The sequence below is a fragment of the Nannospalax galili genome, unplaced genomic scaffold (assembly GCF_000622305.1).
Source record: "Nannospalax galili isolate Female #2095 unplaced genomic scaffold, S.galili_v1.0 scaffold291, whole genome shotgun sequence".
NCBI lineage: Eukaryota > Metazoa > Chordata > Mammalia > Rodentia > Spalacidae > Nannospalax > Nannospalax galili.
Genome location: NW_008330588.1, coordinates 357,297 through 369,183, shown reverse-complemented (window position 1 = coordinate 369,183; position 11,887 = coordinate 357,297). Strand labels below are relative to the sequence as shown.

Below are 11,887 nucleotides of genomic sequence, written 5' to 3'. Positions count from 1 at the left end.
TATTATTATTTTTTATTTATTTTTATACCTACTTCCCAGATATCACCCTCCCATAGCCACCCTCCCCCCACTAGAGCCCTTATACTCCCTGCTACTGTCTGCTGTATTGTCAGCACCCCTATCCATTCCCTACTACTTGCCCTTCTGGTGAATCTAGTCAGCCCATCTAGAGTCCCTTGTTTTAGGAAGATCATCTCTTCTTCATCTAGCAGCAATCAATTGCCAACATTCCATCAGATAAGATTGAGCTCTGCTGTTCATTTTCCCAGTTCTATGCTGGGTTATTTTATGCCTGAGTTTGCATGGGACTTCTGTATGCTGACACCATTGGCATAGAATCACATGAGCAGGTTCCCAGGAGCTTGTAGGACTCTGTTTCCATATGATCATACACCTCCTCCTTGGCTCTTACAATCTTCCCACCCCCTCTCCTGAGATGGTCCCTGAGCCTTGGGTGAGTGAAGTTTAATAAAGGGGTCCTGTCCAAGGACCATCATTTGGCAGATTCTTGATCACTACACTTTAGCTATCTGTGACCTTTGGGTTTCTGGCCCTCTGCTGCATGAGGGAGCTTCATTATTGAGAGCTCAGAGATTCATTAGTGTCCTTTTCATTATCCCTGTCCTATCTTCCATGAGCCTTATATGTAGAGGGTGCATTGTAGATGTGTCACTTAGGCCTGGGTAATTTATAGACAATGTCCATGTGTGACCAGTTGTGGTACTTGGTAATAGTGACTGGTGCAAAATGAGCTTCTTTGATGAGTGGTGACTGAGATATTTGTCTGTAAATATAAGGATATATATTATGCACATAATAAGAAATCACATTAGTGTAGTGTTACAGTCTTGGGGTTTTCTCTAAGATGTATGGCCACTCCAGCCATCTGTATTAGGTTATGATTACATTACCACACCTGAGTTCCTCCCTTTGAGTAGGCCTTTAGTCAAATTAGGTAGCTGTTGATTGCCCCCAAGATAAGAGTGCCACTACTGTACAAATTATGCTGTGCTGGCAAATTGATGTGGTTATTTGGTCTTGAAGATGGTGCTGGATCATCCACTGATGTTTTCCCTCACCTTCATAGAGTTCTCCAAAGCCATGAAGGTTAAAGTCTCTTTTTGTCTTTTTGAGACAGGGTCTCCCTGTAGCCCCAGCTGTCCTGGAACTCATTATGTAGACCAGGTTGGCCTTGAACTCACAGAGATCTGCTTGCTTCTGCCTCCCAAGTGCTGGGATTAAAGGCGTGCGCCACCATGCCCAGCTAAAGTCTCATTTTTAAGGGCTAAAATCAGGAAGTTCTGTTTCCCATCCATTAAAAAAAGAAACAATTAAAAACCTTTGGTAAGACTCAGTGTGTGTGTGTGTGTGTGTTGTCCAGATAAGCTTGTTTTTTGAGACAGGGTCTTTCACTGGGACCTGGAACACACTGATTAGGCAAGGTTGGCTGGTCAGTGAGTGCCAGAGACCTGCCTATCTCTGTATCCCCAGGGCTGGGATTAAGCACATACCACCATGCCCAGGTTTTTACATAGGTATTAGGGATCAAAAGGTCCTCATGAGTCAGGCATGGTGGTACACACCTTTAATTCCAGGAAGCAGAGGCAGGATCTCTGTGAGATCAAGGCCCATCTGTTCTACATAGTGAGTTCCAGGCCATCTTGGACTACAGGGAAACCCCGTATTTCCCCCCCCCAAAAAAAAAAAAAAAAAAAAGAATGACTTATCCCCATAATCCTGTCTCCAGAATAGTAATCCAGTCACAATTATTTTCTCTCAGGACAGCAACTGGACATCTTTAAAGCAGGGAGTGAATTCCTGCCATGGAGGGATGTTGCGAGGTAAGATCTATCACTTTTATAAAACATGTTGGTAAACTGTCAAGATTGTCAGCTACAAAGCATAGCAGAAATGTAAGGAGATGTTTATTTGTAGTCTTGCATGGCAGTTTATACTTGATCAGAAACCCGGGCTTCCCTCTCAGGGCCATGAAATGTCTTCCTCCGACGCTTTCCCATTTTCTTTTTGACTTAAACAAGAAATTGACCTAGAAGTATCAGCGACTGAAATTTTACAATTTTATTTTGCTTTATGATCTACATCTGTAATAAACAGAGCAATAATAATACTCCCTTAATGTAGTTATTTTCTTTCTTTCTAAGGAGCGAATACCACTGATTAGCATGCATACTAAGAGAGTGGAATTTCTTCTTAGAAATGAGTGTCCTTGGAAGCCAAATTTTCTCTGACACATGAGAAATGGTAGGAAATATTTCAGAAAAATTATTCATATTAGTGTGGTAATGGTCTGAAGCATATAACATGGACAGAGTAATATAATCCAGTTTATAATTTGCACTAATTACAGAAAGAATTTCAGCTTAGTTAATTTCATCTAATTTGTACCACATCCAAACAGCATTGTGAATGCAGATTATTGTTATGTTATGTGAATATAATTTTTGGTAGAGCATCTCTTTGAGAGTAACTGCAGTCCTTTATAAACAAAAGTTCTAATGGACACAAAGGGTAAGACCTTAATTGTGCATTTATGCCCGAAGTTTTCCTGCACAGTAGACAAAGTGTGTTTCATTGATCATAGAGACTGATGATTAAATGTTCTGCTGAGAAATTTATCAAGGGGTGTTTAGGATGAGCAATTAAAAGTTCACGGCTATTATGCAGCCTCAGTGATGTCTGTTGCATTCTGGTAGAGCTAAAGTCACAAGCATTGTCATACTATGTGTACTTTGTGCAGTTCTAATTGCAAGCAGAGGCTCTGGAGACCACACTATGCCCAAGACACAGTAATAATATTTAAATAACATAGGCAGCATTTGAAAAAAAATACTTGTTTTTGTATTGTCTAGCTGTATTATTTCCTTTTCTGTTGCTGTGATAAAACACTGTGACCAAAGGAACTTAAAGAAGGAAGAATTTGGCCGGGCGTGGTGGCGCACGCCTTTAATCCCAGCACTTGGGAGGCAGAGGCAGGTGGATCTCTGTGAGTTTGAGGCCAGCCTTGTCTACATAGTGAGTTCCAGGTCAGCCGGGGCTAACAGAAAAAAAAAAAAAAAGAAGGAAGAATTTATTTGAGCTCATGGTTCTAGGTTCTAGAGGGATAAGAGTCTGTCATGGTGGGGAGGCATGGTGTCAGGAGGTGGCTGGAGCAGGAGCAGAAAGCAGAGAGTTCACATCTTCAAGCAGGCACAGGAAGCAGAGAGAAACTGGGAGTTCGGCAAGGCTTAAGAACTCTCTAAGCCCACCCCTAGTGATGTGCATCCTCTGGAATGACCACACCTTCTAAGACCTCCTGAAGCAGCGCCACCAACTGGGGATAAAGTATCCGAATACTTGGAGCCTATGGGGGACATTCTAGTTCAAACCACCTCATTAGTTGTATTAGTTATTGTCTGTCACTCTGACAAAATACCACCCAAAAAAGAATTTAAGGGGGCATGTGCATTTTGATCCACTGTTTAGAAATTTCAGCTTCTCATGGTGGGTAAGGCCTGGTGGTTGGAGCAGCTCTGCTGATAGCTGGGGAACTGTGGCTTCTGCTTCTTGCATTATTCCCAGGGTCATTGCTAGATTATGGTGAATCAGGATGCCTAGTGCTGAGGCCAGAGCCAGAAATGGGCTTAAACTTCAAAGGCCTGCCTTTAATGACCTACAGTTGCCAGCTAGGCCTAGTGTCCCAAATGTTCTATAGCTCCCCCAAAGAGCAGCACCAGCTGGGGACCAAGGGTTCAAACAAATGAGTCTGTGGGAGACATTTCACATTTGAATATCACACTAGTATTGTGACTTGTTGTTTTTATATGGTTTTGTCCCAGACAGAAATCTTTATGCCAAGTTCAAGAGGTAGCTATGCTGAGTAGCTGGATGTGGTGTTAGGAAAGGGGAAGAGATGCAACCATGCATTCTATGTCTGTTTTGGCTGCCGTGATGACTCCTGGGATATTCTCTGTTACTTTCCCAGGGTCATTGCTAGATTAATAGTATGCATATTAATAGCAATTAATTATATATTTATATATATGTTAATAACAACCCTAGACAGAAATTGATATTTTCCCAAATATCCATGCTTTGTCCTGCTTGTTCCCTGATGGAAAGGGAATTTAAAGTCCCACCTAAACTCTATGTGATCAGTGTTTGCACATGACTGCATGTGCCATCAGACCATAGAGGATGTTTGTTCTGGCTTTGACCATTTCTGCTCTACATGTATTCTTGGCAGGAGGCAGGTATTTCCTTTAATGAATCATAGATACTCTTCCTAGAATGGTCAGTCCCTTGGGCCTCCCTGGTGCTCAGAGAATCTGTTTAATCTTCGGCAAGCAATGCAAAGAGAGAAGTGGTTAGAAGTTATGTGTAGGAGCAGCTCTCTTGTTACTCCTGAGACTGCTGCTCTTCCTTGACCCTCTGGAGTGCTGTCCCCAGGATAAAGTGATGACAGTCTTTGGCTGTTCAAATGGTTCTAGAGCTGACAAGTTAGTTCCATTCTTTATTCTCAAAAGAGCCCTGGCTGCCATTGATTACTCTGTAGTAGTTACCAGGTTGCTCCTTGTCTTCAGCTCTCTCTTTGGTCCTTTATGTCTGGCCATCTTTGTCAGTCTCCTGGATGGAGTGGAAAGCCAAGTGCTGATGTTTCCCTTTTCCCATTGCCCAGGTTGGGTCCCTGGATAAAAAGAATGAGTTGTGTTCTTGCCTTTGTTGTGTCAGGATCCCTATAAAGGTATGCATCACAGTGGATTTTCATAATTCACACAGGGCATGTATGTACATGATGACTTTGATGAATGAGCATTGGTAGATCTTATTACCAAGTTGTATAGGTACCCAGATAGCCTCAGTGCAGTTTTGTGAGTTGCCCCAGGCCATATGACTATTAACAGTAGATGTAGAATTTTAACTCAGGCCTCCTGCCTACAAAACGATCTCATTCCACTCATTCTGATGAGTGTGTCAAAGTCAGCCTTGCAATGAAATAACCTCCAATGGAGTATCATGCCGACCAGATCCAGAGGACCTCAGCCATGAAGAGTTATGGAAGACCAGTGGTGTCACATGCCACAGCAGACAGTTCTGAGCTCCCAGGGGACATGTGGCTCATGCCCAGTTCCATGCATCTCCCAAACATCAGCACTTGGGAGATCAAGGTCTGAAAGGCTGGGCATCCTTGCCTCAAGTCTCTATTAGAGACCTCACTGAGCTTGGCAATGATGATGTCCAGGAAGTAGGACTACCATTGGTTCCCAATTTATGATGGTTTGAGTTAAAAATTTCTTGACTTGAGAATGGTGTGAAGCAGTATGCATTCGATAGAAAATGTATTTGAATTGCTCAGTTTTGACCTTTTCTCAGGTTAGCACTATGTGGTCTAATCCTTTCTTGTGATGCCCAGGAATGGATACATTTCTTACCATGTTTCATACCATATCTTAAATTTTCTTAACTTTTAATTTCAGAGCCTACCCTGCCTCACCCAACCTGCCCTTCCTTCTTCCACTCATTCTTTCATTCATGTTTTGAGAAAAGTCTCATGGTCTAGCCCAGGCTAGTTCCCAACTTGTGATCCTCCTTCCTCATCCTCCATAGTGCTAAGATTGTAAATGTGCACCACTATTGCTAGAACTTGAATTCAAAGTTTATTCTCTGAGTTGTCACACTAAGTGCATGTGCACTATACATTCAAAGTTATTCAATGAGCGCTTACTAAGACCTCCTCCAAACTATGTTTCTGCCAGTAAGATAGATTATGTATAAAACATTTAGAGTTATAGTAGAAAGTAGAAAGTGTGGGGCAGGGGATGGAGCCAGTTTTATGAGATATGGAGCTTAGGCAATTATGACTTCTCTTTAATGAAAAAAAAAACCATGAATATGAGGGGGTGGTGAGATGGCTCTTGCCATAAAAGAATGCTGACCTGAGTTTCATTTCCATCTCCAGAATCCACAGTGGAGAGAGAAAACTGATTCTGGAAAGTGGTCCTCCAACCTCCACACAGCTTGTGTATGCCCACACTCACACATACACATCATACACACATACACATGATACACACACAATAAATACATGACAATTTAAAGAAAAAAAAAACATGATTATGAAACTAGGTAAAAAAATTGAGAAATTTCAAAAGAAGTCTTAAGAAATTCCTGAAACTTTGGAAATTTGGGTTCTTATTTTTCTTCTGGACTTTTCTTGGGTGGCTGATCAGGAACGTTTACATCAAAGGCTTCCAGACAAGAACCTGGCTTTTCCTCCCTTCCCAGAAATCTTCATACACCCAAGGTCCTTTGCAAGTGACTGGTCCTGTTTGAAGCTTGCTGAGCGCTAAGAGGTGGGGGGCAACAGCTGGAACCTGCAGGGGGGAAGATGCTGGGCCTTAGGTTTCGGTAGGAGGAACAGGTGTCTTTTCTTGCTTGGAGATAAGAACTCTGGGAGCGTGGAGAATCACCTCCCAACAGATATGGAATATGATGACATTATAAGTATTGACTAGATTTCCTTCTCGTAGTACTGTTTCTTGTTTGGGGTTTGTTAGATCTATAGAGCAAGTACAGTGTAGTCTGATAAATGTCTTAAAGCAGCGATTTCTAGCATAAGATGCTTTTTCTCGTCTTAATCAGATGCTTCAATACCATTTATTAACCCATCCAGCCTTCTCCATTGATTTGAAATTATACTTGGATCTACTTCTTGATTTTTAATTCTGTCCCATTGATCTTCTTGTCTACTTCTGAGTCAATATTCAATCTTTGGACTTTAAAATTGGCTTGTTTTGTTTTGTTTTGTTTTGTTTGTGACTATGCCTTATTCTATAGCCTCAGCTGCCTGGAACTCACTATGTAGCTAAGGCTGGTCTTGGGCTCCTCCACTTCAGCCTCCTGAGTGTACCACCATGCCCAGCTCAATAATGAGCTTTATCATATACTTTTAATTTGATAGGCTGGGGCCTATTGTTATTTTTTTGTTTTTCTGGGCAACAAAGTCTTGACGGTGCTCACAAAGGTGTTAGTCTAGGAGATCATAAAGGCGATTTTTGCCAGACTCTAGAAAGAAAATGTTGTTGAGATTTAATTTGATTAATATTTATTTCAGATTAAATGTAAAGACCTAATTTATAAGGACTTGAAATCTGTGTAATATTAATTACCTTTTTTTCAGAAATATTGCATATTTCTGTGTTCCTTTTTTGTTGTATGTGCTTGGTCCTTTATGAATTGAAAGGACACTTATATCCTTCTCCCATGATAATTTTTATGTGAAATTATTGGTCTATAGACATGCTATATTTGTACATATATGTATGTATATATGTATGAATGTACGTATGTACATATTACAGTACTGGGGATCAAACACAGGGCCTTGCATTTGCTAGGCAAACTTTCTACTATTGAGGTACATCTCTGGCCCCGGAGATCTCATTTTTAAAAGAAACTTAACACTTCATCAAACCTAGTCTTCTTTTTAATCTAAAAAGACTTACTTATTTTATGTACATATATATGTATGCCTGAGTGTACATAAGTGCTCCTTGTGCATGCAGGCACCCATAGAGGTTGGAAGAGGATGTTGGATCCCCTAGAACTAGAGTTACAGATGGTTGTTAGTCACCATATGGGTGCTGGTAACCGAGCCCATGTCCTCTGCAAGAACTGCCAGTGCTCTTAACCACTGAGTCATCTCTCCAGCCCCCAAACCAGTCTTATTAATAGTTGGACAACCATCAGACCTTTTAACCCTTTTTTCTACTTTTGTGAAACCTAATTTTGGAGTGGTTTCTAAGGATTAAAGTCCTGATACAAGTCTGTAACCACTGGCACTTGTCCATCAGCCTGGTCATTCCAGGCAGGATTCCTCATTATGGTAGTTGTGATTGGGTGAAAGGAAGTCAAGGATAACATACATGGCTCTGTACAATTCATTATAAATTATCAAAAGCCAGACAGCCTATGACTCATAGAGCACAAATTCATCTGCGGCATAGAGCTGACCGTGTAGCTTGATGTAACACTGGACTCAGTAGCTATGTGTCAGGACATCTCAGGAGATCTTCATGGTGGGCTCGCTCTGTCTGCTCTTTGTTGTATGAATATCACCAGACTGAACTAGTGATAGGCTCAAGCGTCAGGGGTTTCATCAGGGTCATATGTCTGCTTGCCAGCCCTCTGCTGCTGGATGTGGGAGGGCCTCCGGCCTCCAACTGCAGAGCAGGGCTGTGCTCACCTTTACCTGTGCTTGCAGGAAATGCTGCTGAAACCACATCTCCAACATGGGCAGACAGGCATGTCCTGGGCTCAGCTGCACCACTCAGACTGTGCTATGGTGTGGTCCTGAGTCATACAGTGCGATTAACCGAGACTCTGACTTAGCCAACGCTTAGGCTGTTTTCACTTAAAATTTTGTTATCTATTATTATTTTTTAAACTTTATGTGTATGAGTGTGTTGCTTGCATATAGGTAGGTGCACCCGTGTCATGCAATATCACGGAGGTCAGAAGAGAGTGGTGGATCCCCTCCCTGGAACTGGAGTTATGGATGGTTGTTAGCCACTGTGTTGGGGCTGGGAATAAAACTCAGGTCGACTGGAAGAACAGTCAGTACTCTTCACCGCTGAGTCATCTCTCCAGCCCCATGTTTCCACTTGAATATTGTCTCACACCGAAGCAATATGATCTGTGGGTTCTAAACCCCAAGGTGTCATAGTGAATGCTTCTGTAGACACTGGGAGTGGAGCAGGAAGGAAGACATGGAAGGGCAGAGACCCAGGTCTGAGGTGGCGAGAACAGTGCTCTTCTGGTTCTCCTGTGTGGGTGTGCAACAGAGGGACATTTCCCCTAGTGAGTGTGAAACTGGGGGAACTGGTGAGTGCTGGTGGCCACCTTATTTCCAATTAAGGAGAGTCCTTGGGAAGGGAGGAAAGTTAGTTTGCCAACTCATTGGCTAACTTTCTGGTTCTCTTTTTGTTGTACTACCCAGCAGGACTGGGAGAGGAGAGATGGACCTGCTCCTAACATTTTCTGGGCCTGGGTCAGGGGTGCCAGTGGATACTTGCATGCCAGATGTCTATCAGCTTATTTCTACACTATGGGTCAAGCAATCTGAGAATCAGGTTGAATGCTTGCACACTCATAAATGCCTTCCTAGCAATGTGGCGAGCAGGTTCAAATTTAGAATGATCAGCCTTATGTAGTTTCTTGTCCAAAATATTCTGGGGTGTTGGGGGGAGCAGGATCATATGTGCTTATCATGTGTGTGTACCTGGCTGAAAATGGTTCCCTTGTCCAAACTGGTGAAGTGGTGGTTTACCCTTAAAAGGACTAAAACTGGCAGGTGCTAATGCAGGTTGTAGGGAGAGTAATGTCATCCAGAAGATGGGGTGGCATCTGCTGGGAGCAGGACCTGTTGTACATGGTGTCTGGCGCACAGGCACCACCTCTTGGCCAGGCTAAGGTTTGGGGATGGGTGTCTCTGTGCACGTATGTGAAGAAATCAAACAGGAGGTAGGAACAATAACCAGGGAGATGAGATGCCAAGCAGAGTGAGTTCCAGCAGCCCACATGGTGTCTGGCGCACAGGCACCACCTCTTGGCCAGGCTAAGGTTTGGGGCTGGGTGTCTCTGTGCACGTATGTGAAGAAATCAAACAGGAGGTAGGTAGGAACAATAACCAGGGAGATGAGATGCCAAGCAGAGTGAGGTCCAGCAGCCTATGCTTGGGGGTAGTGGAATGTGCCAAACTGTGATTTTAGAAACAACCTTTCATTGCTCTGGATTTGGGCAGTGTTCGTACAGATTTATCACTTACCTCATGTAGACCTAGAGGTGTATCCTATATATGTTGCCCTCCTTTTTCCTCGGCCCCTCAGGCCCCTTATAATAATGTTGATCCAGTGCTGGTGGTAATGGATTCTTCTGTAATGAAAGGCTACAGGAAGGCACCAGGAGCAGAGGGCGCTCTCTTCTTTTCTGTCCCTCTCCCCAGTGTACTTTGCACAACTGCTTTGTTTTTTATTCTCTGCCTCCACCTTCTGCCCTGCGCAATTCCATCCTTCACTTGGTAGCCAGTCTCATTTTCTGCCCCTTTCCTTGTCTAACAGTTTCTTTCTGTAGTTGGCTTGGCATGGGCAGTGGGGGGGTCTTTATAGGGAGGTGGGAAATACTTGTTTTGTAACTAGTAATACTGTATTTAGATGCTCTAAAGGTAGACTTGTATGGGTTCACATGGAAATTACCTCTAACACTTTCCCTGGAGAAAGAGCATTTCTAGTTTCAAATAACTGATTTATAAGCCAACTTTGGAACAAAACACACTTGTGCTGCTAGTTTTTAGAATTTTGCATCTGCAAGTGTTCTTGGTATACCTCAGATTTAGTGGATGTACTATATCTGCTTTGTGTTGATAGGGATGGCTTCTTCCAGCTCTGAAGGCCTGAGATTTAATCCACCTCTTTCATGCTCACAGGAGAGGAAACAAAGATTGAAAAATATGTACTTGTTTCTAGAGAGCCAAACAGAGTCATCTTGGGAACCAGCCCTCTGATTTCCCCATCCTGACCTCCTTTATGACTACCAGAACCTAAGAGTAGGTCTCTTATTACTACTGAAACCTAAGAGTACCGTTTGGGCCACCTGGGGCCTCTGCATGAGCCCCTGTTTGTGGTTTCAAAGCACAGAGTGCTGTATGGGGAATGAGAAGGCCTTGAGTCACACACAGATACACAGGGCTGCTGTCTGGGCTCACCTGTGTGTGCATTGTAAAGAGAAACTTAAAGAAGAACAATCCAACACAGAGCTTCCTAAGAGTTTAAAGGTGGAAGGTGGGTCATTTGGTGAATTCACCACCACTGTCAGTGTATCAAAATGAGATTGTCTTATATGGAGTTAGATTGTTGCAAGTTATTTCCTCCTCCTCCTCCTCCTCCTCCTCCTCCTCCCCCCCCTCCTTCCTCCCTCTTCTCTCTTTTAAAAATACCTTTGTAGCACTTTTGAATATTCTTACCAGGAAGGGTTTCTGTATAGAATGATGGCCTCTGTTTCTCAGAGTTTTATGAAGTTTGTTCTCTATGGTATTGATTGCATAACATCTGTGAGACATGACGGTTTGGTTTCCTTCTCTGTAAAGCAGAGATAATGCTAAAGCCTACTTGATCCTTTTGTCAGGATCCATGACAATAGAAGTGGAAGACTCTCAGCTCAGGTCTGGCCCCCAGTAAGGATCACTAAATTCTGTGGTTTCTATTGTTGTTGTAGCCGGGGATTGTACAGGGATTCTCTGTATTGTAACCAGGGATTCTCCCTCACTGTCAGAATTTCTGCTCCTTAGCAGGTTTCCTTACCCTTTCTGGAAACTCCTCCTTCATTTGGAGGTCTTTGGCACTATCCCACAGGAATCTGTGTCATGTTCTAAAGTGTTTTCCTTCCTAGGTCAAGACATATAGAATTTCTTCTCTATTTTAAATTTATTTGAGTTATTTTTATTTTATGTGTCTGAGTGTATTGCCTGCATGTGCGTTGGTGCACCTGTGTCATGCAGTGCCTGTGGAAGTCAGAAAAGGGCGTTGGATCCCCTGGAACTGGATGGTTGTGAGCTTCCATGTAGGTGCTAGGAATCAGACCCAGGTCCTCTGCAAGAGCAGTCAGTGCTCTTAACTGGTAAGCTATCTCTGTAGCCCCTTCTTCTATTTTAATTAAAAACATTTGATTTGATTTGTAACATTATAGGAGGTAGCTGTGATTTTTGTCTGCTGCCTTGGAACCCTTTCATAGGGTTTTTATTGTGATGTATCTTTTTAGGGCATTTGTTTATAGCATTTGTTCTTTCTTTAATAAGCTGAGGCAGAGGGAGCTTCCTTAAGCTAACTTATCTTTT

General features: G+C 42.8%; 1 protein-coding gene across 4 annotated transcripts in view; it reads left to right on the top strand.

Moving 5' to 3' along the window:
* Positions 1–11,887, top strand: part of Csgalnact1 (chondroitin sulfate N-acetylgalactosaminyltransferase 1) — a 353,381-nt gene that overhangs the window by 77,667 nt on the left and 263,827 nt on the right. For 3 of the 4 annotated variants that reach the window (XM_029554628.1, XM_029554624.1, XM_029554618.1), the window contains exon 2: positions 1,781–1,841. The exons of the other annotated variant lie outside the window; for it this stretch is intronic. The gene's annotated coding sequence lies outside the window, so the exon portion shown is untranslated. The remainder of the gene's footprint in view (positions 1–1,780; positions 1,842–11,887) is intronic. 4 annotated transcript variants of the gene reach the window in all.